Here is a 16,865-nt window from a genome sequence, read left to right on the forward strand (position 1 = left end):
AGCAGCCGAGGTCTCAGAGCTGGAGCCGAGCCTCAGAGCTAAAGCCAGCTCTCAGTTCCAGTGACAGCCATAGAAGGTAAATAAATCCCAGAATTAAAAAAAAAGAAAAAAAGGAGAGGTTGGGAGCTTCAGTCACCTGCCAGCCTGAAAACAGCCCTCAGCCCCTCACCCAGACTGACCAGGCACCCCAGTGGGGACCCCCCACCCTGAAGGGGGTGTGACCAGCTGCAAACAGCCATCATCCCCTCATCCAGGCTGGCCAGGCACCCACGCAGGACTGCCACCTTGATCCGGGACACCTTTCAGGGCAAACCAGCCGGCCCCCACCTGTGCACCAGGCCTCTATCCTATATAGTAAAAGGGTAATATGCAAACTGACCCTAACAGCAGAATGATTGGGAATGACTGGTCACTATGACACACACTGACCACCAGGGGGAAGATGCTCAATGCAGGAGCTGCCCTCTGGTGGTCAGGGCACTCTCACATGGGAGGAGCTGTGCTCAGCCACAAGCCAGGCTGATGGCTGCCAGTACAGCGGTGGTGGTAGGAGCCTCTCCTGCCTCCTCAGCAGCGCTAAGGATGTCCGACTGCAGTTTAGGCCTGCTCCTCGCTGGCAAGTGGACATCCCCCGAGGGCTGCCGGGCTGCCAGAGGGATGTCTGATTGCCATCTTAGGCCCAATCCCCCGGGGAGCGGGCCTAAGCCAGCAGGTGGTCATCCCCCATGGGGTCCCAGAGAGGGCACAGGCCGGGTTGAGGGACCTCCCCCCTCCCCGCAACCGAGTGCATAAATTTTTGTGCACCAGGCCTCTAGTCCTATATAATAAAAGGCTAATATGCAAATCGACCAAAGAGTGGAAAGACCGTGCACTCCCACAGGGTGAGCACTGCTCAGCCAGAAGCCAGACTCATGGGCCTAAGCTGTCAGTCGGACATCCCCCGAGGGCTCCTGGACCACGAGAGGGCACAGGTTGGGCTGAGGTACCCACCCCTCCCCCCGAGTGCACAAATTTTGTGCATCGGGCCTCTAGTGTTTTAATAAATACAAGAACAATCTAAACAAAACCAAACATAGCTTTATTTTTTAAAAAAGTGATTGTCTTTTCAGAATAAAATTAAAGGGGAAAAAATCAAGCACTGGAAATGTATGTTGATGTCTAATATCTACCTAACAAAAATACAGTAAAAAAAATGAATTTGGCAAAGATTTGGGGTGGGGGGAGAAGGCCATAGAATGTTAGGGTTCCTGACAATTCTGCATCAGAGCTATGTTAGACAGTAGTAGTCCAGGTCTTGAGAGTTAGCAACTTACCCAAGGAGCCTTTCTTCTGATTACTAGCATTTGATTAAAACAACTTTAAAAGGATGAAGTTTCCTCAAAAAGTTAAAAATGGAACTCCCATTTGACCCAGTAATCCCACTTCTAGGACTATATCCCAAGAAATCAGAAACATCAATCAGAAAGGATATATGTACCCCCGGTGGGGTCTGGCCCGGGGTGGGAATGACTGGGGGGTGAGAGGAGGGCAATCGGGGAAAAAGGAGACATATGTAAAACTCTAGACAATAAAATAAAATAAAACTGTAATCCTATTGCTCTCCCCCACTAAAAAAAAATCTTTAGCTTGTCCTTCAACTTAAGTCAAAATAAAGTCAATTGAATACCATCTGATATTAACACCTGCATTTAAAATAACAAAAAAATTAGTAAATCCAAGGCAAGTGATTTCAAAATCCAACTGTTAATAACCTTCAATATAAATAAAATTCTGATTTATGTTAATTTATAAATACTCTGGACTTATCTATATAGATAGTCACCAAAAACATAAAACCTGCCCAGCCAGTATGGCTCAGTGGTTGAGCATTAATCCATGAACCAGGAGATCATGGTTCAATTCCTGGTCAGGGCCCAGGTCCAGGCCTTAGGCTTGATCTCCAGTAGGGGATGTGTAGGAGGTAGCCAATTAATGATTCTCTCTCATCATTCATGTTTCCATCTCTCTCTCTCTCTCCCTCTTCATTCCCTCTGAAATCAATAAAAAAATATTTTTTTAAAGTAGAACCTTTTTATGGTGTCCGTAAGTTCATTTCTATGTAATTTCCAAAATGTGTTAAAAAGTAAAATCATTTTTGCATTGTATACTAAGGGCTATTTCATTAATCACCAATTATAATTTATTGGTTGTTATTACTACATACCCTCAGAAAAACAAAATTAAAGTTTATGCCATTTAACACAAAAAAATTTTCTGGTCATAATCTATCTCCCCTAAAAGGACACCATAATCCCTTATAGAAAAGTTCCTTTACATTTGGTTACCTACACTATACAGAGCAGGAACTTTCTACTCAGGGGAGTAAGAAGAAAAAGTTCACACAAAATCTAATCTTCCTTAAATGAGTCATGACCAAGTCAAACCAGCTATATTTGCATTTCATAAGAGGTCTATAAGCAGCAGGGCTAAAAAGGACCTAAGGCTAGCACTAGATTACTACCTTATTATGAAGAATAATTCATGCTATAAAACAACAACAGTTACAGCCAAAACATTTTTTTTAAAGGTACAAGAACAAAAAGTAGATAAAACCCAAAAGAGAACAGGGAGAAAATCCTATACAAGAAAAGGCTAACATGCAAATTGACCAAAAGGTGGAACTACCTGTTGCTATGGCACACACTGACCACCAGGGGGCAGATGCTCAATGCAGGAGCTGCCCCCTGGTGGTCAGTGCACTCCCACAAGGGAAGCGTCGCTCAGCCAGAAGATGAGCTCACGGCTGGCAAGCACAGCAGCAGTGGCAGAAGCCTCTCCCACCTCCTCGGTAGCACTAAGGATGTCGACTCCTGGCTTAGGCTCGGGCCCCTGTGGGGAGCAGGCCTAAGCAGTCAGTCGGACATTATCCAAGGGCTCCCGGACTGCGAGAGGGCGGGGCTGAGGGGCCCTCCCGCGTGTATGAATTTCGTACACCAGGCCTCTAGTATGTGTATAAAGAGGCAAAAGAAGTTTTACAGCAAGTATGGCAATTCCAAGGCACATGTACTGCTATTTCCCTTCCTTCAAAACTGGCCAACACAGGTAACAGGTGACAGCTCTATGGAGCTTGGCAAAGCATCAGAAACCTCTAGAATGCTACTGCAAAGCAATGGAAGTTGTCAGACCAAACAAACATTGCCATTCCTGACTTGGACTGACTAGATGAAGGGTACGAAAAAAAACTATTAAGGAGGGAATGGGTATAAGGAAAAACAGTAAGAGTAAGAGCCTCAAATATTTCTGAGCTATTTCTTATTTTATATTTCTAGGCTGCATATACTTCTTCATTTAACAAACTTCATAATTACTTATTATGCCTGTTTTATACACAGAAAAAAACTGAGGTTTATAGAATTTTAAGCCACCAATATGTTAGAGTCATACATAAAATAAGTGATGGAACTGAGGCTCTACCATGATATGAACACTTTACCACTCCTTTTAGATAGTTGATCATGGAATTCAATCACTGGTCTACCCTCTATCCACCCGCCCATGAAAATCCACCAGAACGAATTTTTTAAAAGAAAATTTTAATTCTGTAAGTAATAACATGTTTCTTATTGAAAACCTAGAAAATATAATGGAAATACTAAAATTCATTTCTTTTCATTGCTTTTATAATTAATATTTTAATGAACACCTTATACATATAAATCTCTGTGCACATTTTTATTCCCTTTATAAAGCATTATAAATGGAATTCTGGGTCAAAGAATTGTGAATACACTCTGCCAGAACATCTGATTTTAATATTACTGAAATGATAAACAGATAATGGTTCCTTGAAAGAAACAACCATGCCTTACTCTCCCTTGTATCCAAAATGCCTAAGCACATGAGCAAGTGTTCAATGACTGCTGAATGAATGAAGAAAGTTTCTCTTCCCTCAGCACAGGGTCTGAACAGAGAATTAAATAGAGAATTAAATTATCCCCAACTAGAAGACAACAATCGTGCCAAATATCAAGTTCATTAATGGGCTGCATAAAACTCTTTGCTAGGGGGAGAGGAGAGAGGATTACAGGGTTTGCAACAGGCCTCAGGAATCAAACCCCTGCCAACACAATGGTAACCAGCGATAAAAAAAGGTGCCCATCTATCAAGCTAAAGTTTATAGCCAATATAACTATATGACTGCCTTTGTTTGGCATACCTATATTTAAAAACCCCAAATTTTCCATTCCCTGACAGACATCCAGTCTCCCTTATTGCACCACTTTACTCAGATTAGACATTTGCGCCAGACTGTGAAGCCACGCCCATCAATCAGGGTACTGTGCAGTAACTCGTCAGGGAATAGATAAAAAGCAGAGAGGAATCCTCATTGTGTGTGCTTGCCCGCCATGTTGCTGGTGCATTGCACCCTTTTGTGCAAAAGTAAATCTGCCTTGCCAACCCAAATAAAATAAAAAATCCCCAATTTTTAAAATTAATAAGAAATGTAGGGGGAAAGCAGGCCTTCAGTTAAGCATGACTAACCTGACTCCTTCCTGATACCTCACCTTAAAAAATTAAAGTTGTTTTAGAAGTACAGAATCCATAAGGATACAGAGAATAAAGAAAGACATAACAGCAAATGAAAGAAGTTAACAATATTTGGGAAGCTAGAAAGGAAAAAAAGTGGTATTAACCTAACAAGACCAAGAAAGGTGAAACCTAAACCTGAGAGAAAGAAGTCATCAAGAAGCAAGCTGACTATCCCGCAGTAGGGCTCAGTAGTTGAGGTCACTGTTCCATTCCTGTAATACCCAGGTTTCAGGCTCAATCCCCAGTAGCGGGTATGCAGGAGGCAGCTCATCAATGATTCTCTCTCAGCATTGATGTTTCTTTTCTATCTCTCTCTTCCTCTCCCTTCCTCTCTGAAAATCAAAACAAAGAAAAAAAAATTGAAGCTGATTGCCACTAAAGATTGGGAATTGGAGGTCAGAAGAGAAGAGATGGGTAACCACTGTTTTAATAATCCTTGAATTATTCAACTTTTAAAACTACATATATATAAATATTTTCAAGATAAAAATTTAAAGAGATAAAAGCAGATTTTGTCATGATTGGCCGAAACCGGTTTGGCTCAGTGGATAGAGCGTCAGCCTGCGGACTGAAAGGTCCCAGGTTTGATTCCAGTCAAGGGCATGTACCTGGGTTGCGGGCCATCCCCAGTAGGAGATGTGCAGGAGGCAGCTGATCGATGTTTCTCTCTCATCGATGTTTCTAGCTCTCTATCTCGCTCCCTTCCTCTCTGTAAAAAAATCAATAAAATACATTTTAAAAAAAAAATATTTTGTCATGATGTTAGAAAGATCTAAAACTGTCTAAATTCAGTATACATCATTTTTTCCAAACTATTATATTGATTTCTGTCAAACAGAATTTTCAGTAGTATTAAGGTCAATAGTACTAACTACTTTTCTTATAATACAATTCATGAACTGACACAGTATGAAATTCACAGAAATACTTTGGGCATGTAGCAATTCTAAAGCCTAATTGTATAAAACCACTCCATAAACACCATGTTTTATTTATTCCTTCCCCCTAAGAACATCTATTTGGATGTATTTATATAAAAAGTTTATATTATTTGTAACTCTTGGGTCAAATCCAAATTTTGACATTTTGAATGACTAGCATTTTTAAGCATCAGTGATGGGAGAACTGAAAATACAGTTGGAATGTCAAATTATACAAATGGACAAACTGAAAGGCTACTTCATGGAAAAAAATATGAAGTACTAAATATGCAAAAGAAAACAGGAAACAATCTTATCTGCAAGAACTATAGCAACTTGCAACATTTTAAAAGTCACATTCTTGTGGGCACAAATTCACCAACTAAATATAATCTAATTAACATATTTCTTCTACAGCCAAAACCAAGAATTTCATTCCAGGAAGAAAAAAAAAACAAAAAACTTCAAAGCACAGATTAAAAGACCATGAGCAACTACATCAGAATCCATTGAAATTTTTTTTAATTTAGTGAAGTTCTCTTCATATAAAAACTATGAGACAGCTCTTTCAACAATACTAATGGACTGTGCTGATCTATAACATATAGTTGTCCAATTTTACATATCAACTATGTAACACATTTACAAATGATTAAGCAACTGCTAGAAAGGCTTAAGAGCATTAAAACCATGTTATTTTACATTGTACATCCACATAATGATATGAGAAAAAGAGAAGTACAGCAACCAATGAAAAGCAAGTATTTATCACTAGGAACCCACATGTCAGGGAATATGAGAAAGAAATGCATAGGAGGCAAGTCCTGCATTCAGGGAGTTTGAAATTTACAGTGCAGAAGGGGTAAGAAGTGTATGGTGATAGAGATGCCAAGGCTTAGACATAAAAAAAAAAAATGAGCAATGTAAAACAGTGAAATAACTGAGTACTATACTATCCTATATAATAAAAGGCTAATATGCAAGGTGACCAAGCAGCGGAACAACCAGTTGCTATGACGTGCGCTGACTACCAGGGGGCAGACGCTCAACGCAGGAGCTGCCCCCTGGTGGTCAGTGCGCTCCCACACCGCTCAGCCAGAAGCCGGGCTCACGGCTGGCAAGCACAGTGGCGGTGGTGGGAGCCTCTCCTGCCTCTGCGGCAGTCAGACATCCCCTGAGGGCTCCAGGACTGCAAGAGGGCACAGGCCGGGCTGAGGGACTGCCCCTCACCGCCCCCCCCCCCCCGCAGTGTACAATTTTCATGCACCGGGCCTCTAGTTAAATATAAAGGATAATGATAAATTTAGAGAAGAAGAAGATAACAGTGGGCTTGAAAGAGGAAGTAGGCACTGAACGAGGTGGCCCTCAAAAGATTAGAAAAACATTTGAAGAATTAAGGAGAAAGATCAATTCCATTCTCTCCCTCTAGATTTTGCTGTATATTTAAAATTTTTCATAATGGTCCTGGCTAGTTTGGCTCACTGGATAGAGTATCAGCCTGAGGACTGAAGAGTCCCAGGTGCAATTCAGGTCAGGGGCACATGCCCAGGTTGCGGGCTCAATTGCCAGTAGGGGGCATCAGGAGGCAACCGCTCAATGATTCTCTCTCATTATTGATGTTTCTATCTCTCCCTCTACATTCCTCTCTGAAATAAATAAAAATATTTTTTTAAATAAATTTTTTCATAATGAAATTCTAGGGGCAAATGTATATAAAATCAAAAAAGGAAAATAATCTGAAAAAGAACTGACACAGACAAGGAAAAATAAACAAAGTAGTAAACAGGGGAAATGATCCACAACTTCAAAAAATAAAAAACACAGGGGAAAAAAACAAATAACCATACATCTTGTGTATCAATAAATGTTCACACAATTTTGATTAGCCTCATTCCATTACTTGAGAAAGAATAAGAGTAAGAGCTTTATAATCCCACTTCCACAATGATAGAATGACAAAAAAAAAAAAGTTTTCTTTAGCAACAAAACTACATAAGGACAGCTAAAATTTCCTGATTCCCAATCCTATCATCTATCCATTACCCTACACATTACGTATTAAGGGTTTTATACTGGACTTACTTCATTATCAACTTCAATTTCCCATAAAAACCAAAAACATTAGGACACTATAGCTACAATTTTTTTTAAATGTCCATTTTAAAGTGTGCTGCAATACATAAGAGCCTAATGGGTCTCATTTAAACCACAAAACTTTTATGACCAAAACCTTGTGGCCTTTCTAGTAAATTGAGATGTTACTATTCCAATGTGTCCTCTAGCCAACAGGCCATTCTAATGGTCAGAAGAAGAGAGGATGATGCTCAGGAAAATTTCAGAGCTAGTCATAGTTCCAAGGAATTCATATACTGTATAAAACTTTTTCAATGTTTTATCTAAATTATTTTGGTTGGCCCAGCCAGTGTAGCTCAGGGGTTGAGCATTGACCTATGAACCAGAAGGTCATGGTTCGATTCCCAGTAAGGGCACATGTCAGGTTGCAGGCTCAATCCCTGGTGCCGGAGGCAGCTAATCAATCAATGGTTCTCTCTCATCATTGATGTTTCTATCTCTCTTTCCCTTTCCCCTCCTCTCTGAAATCAATAAAAATATATTTTAAAAATAAATTATTTTGGTTGCATGCCGACTGACAGCTGCATAGATAGGGACTAAAATGCAAGAAAAGTACATACTTAATATATCTAAATGAAACACTATAAAATAATGAACTGAACTAGTAATTATACCATATTAGTCACAAACTTACAAGCTTTCTCGGGAATTACAATAAAATATTACTTTTAACACCTACACTACATTTTTCCCTCCTCTAAATTAGTAAGACCTTATTAGTTTTTCCACATCTACAAATAGGTATCAATGTTTATTAGTGTTTGCCAAACCAGATTAACATTTGTCATAAACTGAAAAACACTCATTGGTCCAGCATCTAGGAGCCAGGGTGCTTTATATTCTCTCACTTCTTCCTGTCTTCCCCCACCCGAAGGCATTAGAGGGTCTCATGCTCTCCTATTATACTCCCACCCGAAACCTTCCTGAACAGTAGCCAGGAGCCACCTCCTCCCTCCCCTGGCCCTTCCACGGAGATCCACTACAGAATTAACTTCCCATTTCCGTAGTATACAGAAGGATGTACTTAAGTAATCCAACATCTTTATATGTGTTTATGTGTGACTGGGAAAAGCAGGAAGTTTTGAATGGAGGCACAGAGACAACCTCCAGCGCTCTAAAGCAGCTGTGGCTATTACAAAGCAAAGTACCTGGAGTAGAGGAGCAGTCTTAGTCTTGACTTTCTCAGCTGAGTGACTTCCTGCACCTAGCCTAGCATTTCAACTTGCCTGTTCAGCCTCCAAAGGCACACCCAGGAAACCACTTACCTTAGCAGTCTTTGATATTAGCCTTGCTCTTAATCACTCCACTAAGCAGCCATACTGTGGTGGATGGATCATTTTTTCTACTTTACCTTTAGATATGTTCTGTGATTTTTAGCATACTTTTCCTGATTATGTCTGTCTTAGATTAACATTTAAAATTATATTATCTGAGCCTATCAACAAGGAAATAATTATAGTGAGCATCAAGAGCAAAACAGGAACTGGAATCAGTGTTTTATCAATCACATTCAGAAAATCAATAATGAATAATAACATTCACTGAAGTACTTCATTAGCCATTCAGGAATTCATTACTTTTAATTCTCTGATAATGTAACAGTTCATGTGCACCTGCTCACACACACAACATGAACTACTATGTCTTAATTAGTCTGTTTCAATAATCATGTATCAGACTAGTTAAATATATCAACCAACAAAATATGTCCTAATGGACAGTTAGATACCATTTAACTTTAGTTAACTATAAAAAAGGCTATACAAATTTCTATATCTCACCCAAAATTATATCACAAAATATATTTCTTGCTGCCATCACAAAGTTTTATCTAATAGTTGCATAAAGTATTAACATTTATTAAACAGTCTCTTTAAATATATTCATTATTAACTGCATTAACATTTCATTAAAATTATTTTACCTAAAGAATGCATATCACTACTTTCCCAATTTATCAGCTTAACTGTATTTGCAGTACTATTCTAAAGTACTGAATAAATTAGAAAGAAGTTAACTATAACTTTCTGAAAGATCTAGGATCAAACCAAATGACACAGAGCCCCACTAAAACAATAAAATCCAATCTATTCTTTGGGGATACAGGACCAAAAACCAGACTTCTGGAAATCTTATTATCATTAAGACAATAAACTGAATTTTGAATTTTGAAACAATTCCCAGAAGTATTAATGCTAGAAGTAACTCTTCTCCTTGAAGATAAATTTATGCAAAATAAGCATGTCTTAAAAGCCAACTCAAACAGTGTTAGAGTGGAGATAAAAGACATCTGAAGACAACTTTACTGTCCCATAATTTTTAAAAGCTCTAGGAGAAAATTTAAGCTTAAAGTACCATAAAAACATTAATTAAAGAAAGTATGAAGATAAAAATAAGAAGAAAAATCAATGAAACACTTCTGGAACAAAAGGGAGAGTGGCACTCTAATTAACCAAAGATGAAAACAACAGAGCCCTGGCCTGGCAGTTCAGTTGATTAGAGCGTCGTCCCAATACACCGAAGTTTAGGGTCAGGGCACATACAAGAATGAAGCAATGAATGCATAAATAAGTTGTAACAACAAATCTCTCTCTCTCTCTCTCTCTCTCTCTCTCTCTCTCTCTCTCTCACATAAATAAGTTGTAACATCTCTCTCTCTCTCTCTCTGTCTCTCAGCTCCCCCCCCCTTCCTCTCTCTCTCTCAAATCAATCAATAAAATTTTTTAAAAGAAAACAGAAAAAAAGTCAAGGAATTCATATGGAGAAACATTTTTGCAATTTACATCAAAAATTAATCATACATCCCTAGCTGGTTTGGCTCAGTGGATGGAGTGTTGGCCTGAGGACTGAGAGGTTCCGGGTTCGATTCTGATGGGGGCAAAAACAGCAGGTTGTGGGCTTGATCCCCGCTGGGGGGCATGCAGGAGGCAGCCGATTAGTGATTCTCTCTCATCATTGATGTTTCTATCGCTCTCTCCCTATCCCTTCCTCTCTGAAATCAATAAAAATATATTTTAAAAAATTAATTATACAGAGTAACCACCAGAAATGAGGACCATCTAGTGTGCTAAAAAGTATAAAGAGTTGTATCATTTTTCCATGCACACTCTGTGAAGACTTTTCCTCCACCATAAACACACAAAAGGTTTTTGTTGGTGCAATTTACTATGCCTATCCCCAGCCCTAGGATATTTTTGTACCCAATCTCAAATTGGAAATGGGATGCTATCTGTCCGCAAAATGTCGAGTTATTGGCAGAAACACAGCTCCATGTCTAATAGAACGTTTATGCTCCACTAGAAGTCTTTTAAGTGGTATTCTTCTTTAGATTTAACTAAGACCACCTGTATATTTTGAAATAGAAATCAAAACTTATGGGACACACTGTTCACTGATATAACCAATCTGAATGTTTCCCTAGTATAAGAATACAGTCTTAGTACTTATTTATCACTAAACCGTATCACTAGTGTAATTCATATTATGTATATCCTTCATTTCATGAAATTTCCCACCACTGTAAAAGCAGAAAATGTTCCTACAGAAATAAACTCCCAAAACATTAAGCCAAAAACCATTCACTACAAAAGAAAGTCGACACTCCTCTGCTTCCATTTCTTCATTGGAATATTAGGTACCACGTGAGATCCAGTACTTTTAAAGAATGCAAAATGGAAACGTATTAAGAATTAGAAATTTTCTATAACCAGATGCACATCTGTGAGCAACTTAAAAAGTGTAATTGAAACTAGTTGTCCATTTACTCCCATCAGGCTCTGTGATTCTACTTCGAGGAAGAAGGAAAAGTTACATGTATGTTTTTAGTTATAATATGCATTAAACAAAAAGAACATTTTATTACATCATAAGAATCTATCTAAGAAAATATATTTTATAAAGGGATGTACTTGCTAACATAGTAGACTTGGGTTTTTTCCTCTATAACTTATAATTTATTTTCTTAGTCTTCCTAAGTAAACTCACATTTCAGTCTCCCAGATTTATGCTTTAAATTCCCCCAAAAGCTTTCTATTTTTAAAAAATCTGTAACAACATGTAACTAATACTAATTTTCATTTAGGGGGAGGAGGATGTCGCCTAGCATTCTCACTTCTATAAAACAGCTAAACTCTGAGCCCTGGGGGTGAATTAGGACTTGAGAACCTAACCTTCGACTCTGCCTTCTCCCCTGAGCCACCATTCCCCCCATCTCACTCTTAAGCACTGACAAGGAAAACGTAGACACCACTCTGACCACTTACGACTTCTGCCCAAACTTTTCTTAGAAGAGAGCCCAAAGAGAAATCTATTACTACTACAGCAGAAGCTCATGACCTCTGGCCACAGATAAATGTACTAAGGAGGGCTGCTGATGTTCCCCAATGCAATGGGGACTGTGGTGGGCTGAATTCTAAGACCCAAGAACCCTGGTTCCTGGTGCATACACCCTGCATAATCCTTGGGACGGAGAATTTGATGGGATTTCACTCCAACGATTAGGTTAACTTTAAGAAAGTTGCTTAAGAAAGGGGGGTTATCCAGGTGGGCCTGAACTAAACATACAAAGCCTTTAATCTGAGTACAGAAATAAAGCAGAAAAGTCAGGGAGATTGGAAGGTCAGAGAGATTGCTTTTAAAGAGGGGGCCAAGTGGCAAAGAATATAGGCCACACCTATGAGCTGAGAGTAGCTCCCAATTGATAGCCAGCAAGGAAATGGGATCACAGTCCTAGAGCTGCAAAGAATAGAGTGCTGCCCATAATGTGAATGAGCTCTGGAAGAGCCTCCGGACAAGAACTTGGCCCAGTTAACATTTTTATTTCAACCCTGTGAAACCCTGAGCAGAGAACTGTGCCACACTAAGCCCAGACTTCTGACAAACAAATCTGTGAACTAATAAAAAGGTGTTCTTGCTCGGCCAGCGTGGCTTGGTGGGTAACAGGTTCGATTCTCAGTCCAGGCACATGCCCAGGTTGCGGGCTTGGTCGCCAGTGTAAGGCATGCAGGAGGCAGCTGATCAATCATTCTCTCTCATCACTGATGTTCCTCTCACTCTCTCCCTCTCCCTTCCTCTCTGAAATCAATATATATATAAATATAAATATTTTTAAAGGTATTCTTGCCCTGGCCGGGTAGCTCAGTTGGTTAGAGTGTCATCCCAATAAGCCAAGATGGCAGGTGCGATCCCCAGTCAAGGCACATACAAGAATCAACCAAGAATGCATAAATGAGTGGAACAATAAATCAATGTTTCTCTCTCTCTCTCTCTCTCTCTCTCTCTCTCTTTCTCTCTCGCTTCCTCTCTCTAAAATCAATAAATAAAAATTTTTAAAAATAGATGAGTGTTCTTTTAAACGACTGAGTTTGTGGTAAATGGTACACAGCAATAGAAAACTAATATATGCCTTGAAAGAATGTAGGCAGTAAGTTTTTTTTTTATTGTCACATATAATTGTCCTGGCACACAGGCATACAACAAGTATTTCCTGAATGAATAATCAATAACCAAAACTCAGAGTAAATTGTGCTACATATGAGATTTCTTAAAAGGAAATGAAATAACTACATTATAGATTGGGCATGCTGCAACCAACAAAATCCATCCTAACAACTAATCTCCCTTTAATACAAAAAATATGTGTTCTTTCATAGATGGCTTTTATAAATGCCTGCAGTGATACCGTCCGTTTAGAGAATGCTTGTCGCCTGGTAAATATACCAATAATAATAGAATGGTGTTTTAGTAAACAATATAATGAATGAAATATTGATTAGGATGAATTTATTTTCAGTCAATGGAGCCAATTCAAGTCATTGCCTCTTTCCATACAATTACCCTACACCCTGCAGAACCAGAGTTAAAGAATCCTAATAGGCTTAAAGAAATTCAGAACCGGAAAAATCTACTGATGAGCAGCAGGGTATATTGCTACAGAAGGGATCACATTCACATTTAGTTTCTTTGTTGTGCTAAGTCGAATGCTGCTCAAAGTAAGTTTAGAATCCCTAATATAATATAAAAGAATACATTAGTAATCAATATTCAAGAATATATTAGTAACTTCTACTAGATATAAACTACAGACTCAGACACTTTCAAGAGCAGATGATGGCAAAAGAGATATCCAATTCTCTTTTAACATATCTCTTTTCTGCCAAAATCAATTACTTCTACAGTAGTTCCCAATTTAAACATGGTACATTCCAAAAATGATTTGTGGGCCTGTCACTTGGGAATCATGAATGCCTTTTGGTCCCACAGAATCACTGTTATAAATGGTGATTAGGTGATGGTGGTACAGTTCTGTACTACAGGTATATTATAGGGTTTTGTGGCCTAGCAACCACCACTATGTGTTTCATTTATTTAGATTTTGTTTCATTTATTAAAAGGGGGGGGGGAAGAATTATGGCTGACACATATGTGACAATTTAATGATTTTTTTATACTGAAATTTCTAAACTGTCTTTTTAATTGAAAAAAGTTAATATTAAATTGGGGCCAACCACCTAAATTCAGCCTGAAAATAAGGTATGAGCCTGGTGTGGCTCCGTTGGGTTGAGGGTCATCCCATGCACCCAAAGGTCACTGGTTCGAGATTAACTGGTCAGGGCACATGCCCAGGTTGCGGGGTCCATGCCCAGTAGGGGGCGTGCAAGGGGCAACCGATCAATATTTCTCTCTCTAAAATCAATTTTTTAAAAATAACGTGTGTGTGTGTGTGTGTGTAATGTTATCTTTTATAAAAAGAAAATAAGGTATGAAAAAATGTGTTCTTAGATATGCTTTAAAATGAATTTTATAATGCAAAGAACAACAAAGTATGTATCATTATGGGTAATTCACAAAAAATTAGAATTATTTTATCACCATAAATTCAAAGAACTTCTAAAATATATTCAGAGGTCAGGGACAAATTTTCATTTTAATGATAACAAAAATATAAATAAACTGTTAATACAGTCATTTTTCCCCCAACCCACCCACCAAAAGTAAAAAGTACTTCACATCTGTGACCAGTGTTGGTTCATATCCTGGTATATTGCTTAGAGACAAAAACTCTACAAAACTATTCCTCAAAATTATTCATACCCAAGAGAGAATCTCTAAGGTGGCACTTGGCTGAGTTCATTGCAGTTATTGGGGTGGGGCACATTGTCCAGATATGGGGTTCTTGATTTGGAGGCCATGGTTGGCCATCATGGAGGTTGTAAGGTAGTTTGAACTTGAATGTAAAATATTTAATACTGTAATTTTAACAATGTTTGCACCTATCTTCAGATAATGAAGGGATAATGATGACACCAACCAGTCCCTCTCCCAAAATACAGAAAACTAGGGATTTGTGTAAAGAAGTCAGGCTTTGGGTTTGGAACACCTGACTGGTTTCAGGACACAGCATTGTTCTAGCTTCCTCCTCACAGCAAGACATTTAGCCCCATATTACTGTCATGTGTCCCCAAAGCAGGCCTCATTATCTTTCTGAGGCTTCAGTTTCCAAACTGTAAAACAGGGGACTATTATTACTACACTACTATTTGTGGAAATAAAGATTATCATCTGATGAGAAAAAATATTTTTTCATATCTCTATGACGATATACAATCAAATTTCCTCAAAGTAGGTCTCAAAGGGGGAGGGAAAATGCTTCCTCTTTAGAGAAAGTGTGTGTGTGTGTGTCCATATATAGCAGCCTAATTCATGTTTGTGGCTAAATCTCAAAGTTTCATTTATTGAATTATTATTATTGAATTAACTAAGCCTATTAAGTCTCAATCAAAAGAAGAACATGACCAAAGGATGTTCTAATAGTTACTTATTTGAAAATCAGGAATGTATTTTCCTCATTATTGTCACATGCCTTCTCCACACTTTCATTCACTCATTCCAGATGAAACTGCTAACACATCAAGAAAGAATTTATCAATTCCTATATGATGATCAATGTGAGCTGGCTAAATCCAAATATGTGAGAACCACCAGAACACAGAAACTTCTTGGTGTATACTAACAGACAGTATCACATATTGATAATGCAAATTATCACAAACCTACCCCTGAATTTTTTTTAAGTCAGCCAATGACATTTTTCTTTTCTTTTTTTAAATATATTTTTATTGATTTCAGAAAGGGAGAGGGAGAGAGAGATAGAAACACCAATGATGAGAGGGAACCATTGATTGGCTGCCTCCTGCACACCCCCAACTAGGAACCGAGCCCGCAACTCCGGCATATGCCCTTGTCCAAAATCGAACCCGGGACCCTTCAGTCCGCAGGCCATTCTCTGCCCACTGAGCCAAACTGGCTAGGGCTCCCTGAATTTTCAAAAGCACCACACATACCTTTTAGAAACTCCTACCTCCCCTAAGACTTTCTGGACATCATACTCTCTCCTGGTTTTCATTGGTCTGATCACTAGCTGCCTCACTTTTTACAGCAGATTCCTCTTCCTCTGGCATACCTCAGTATCTCCCAAAGCATAGGATCTATACCTACTTTAGGTGGCACATTCTATATAACAAAACCCTAAGATGCAAATCGACCAAATGGCAGAATGACAGGTCGCTATGACCTGCACTGACCACTAGCGGCAGATGCTCAACACAGGAGCTGCCCCTGGTGGTCAGTTCACTCCCACAGGGGGAGCGCCTCTCAGCCAGAAGCCGGGCTCACAGCTGGCAAGTGCAGCAGAGGTGGCCAGAACCTCTCCCACCTCCACAGCAGTGCTAAAAACCCCTCAGGGGATGTCTGCCTGCTGGCTTAGGCCCAGCGGGCTGGCGGACATCCTCCAAGGGGTCCTGGACTGCGAGCGGGCACAGGCTGGGCTGAAGGACCCCCCCACCCCAGTGCACGAATGTCATGCACTAGGCCTCTAGTATATAATAATGAATCATGTCATAAGAAAATTAGCTTGTCAAGTGCTCAAGCTTTGTAATTATAAAGTCTTACTGTTTTTCATTTCCTTCTGCTTTCTTATTTAACAGGAGTAGACTCACGCTCAGAGGATTTAACAGGCAACAGTATCTAGCTAAAATTCAATACAATTATTTGTTGCCATCACTTAATTTTTCATTGCCAATTATTTAAAGCAAGTGATACTAGTTTGACATTTGTAGTTCCAATATAAAGTTTCCCTTTAAAATAAACATATTTGCCCAGCAGGCGTGGCTCAGTGGTTGAGCGACAACCTATGAACCAGGAGGTCACAGTTCAATTCCAATCAGGGTACATGCCCAGGTTGTG

Source organism: Myotis nattereri, assembly GCF_964212035.1.
Source record: "Myotis nattereri genome assembly, chromosome: 2".
Classification (NCBI taxonomy): Eukaryota; Metazoa; Chordata; class Mammalia; order Chiroptera; family Vespertilionidae; genus Myotis; species Myotis nattereri.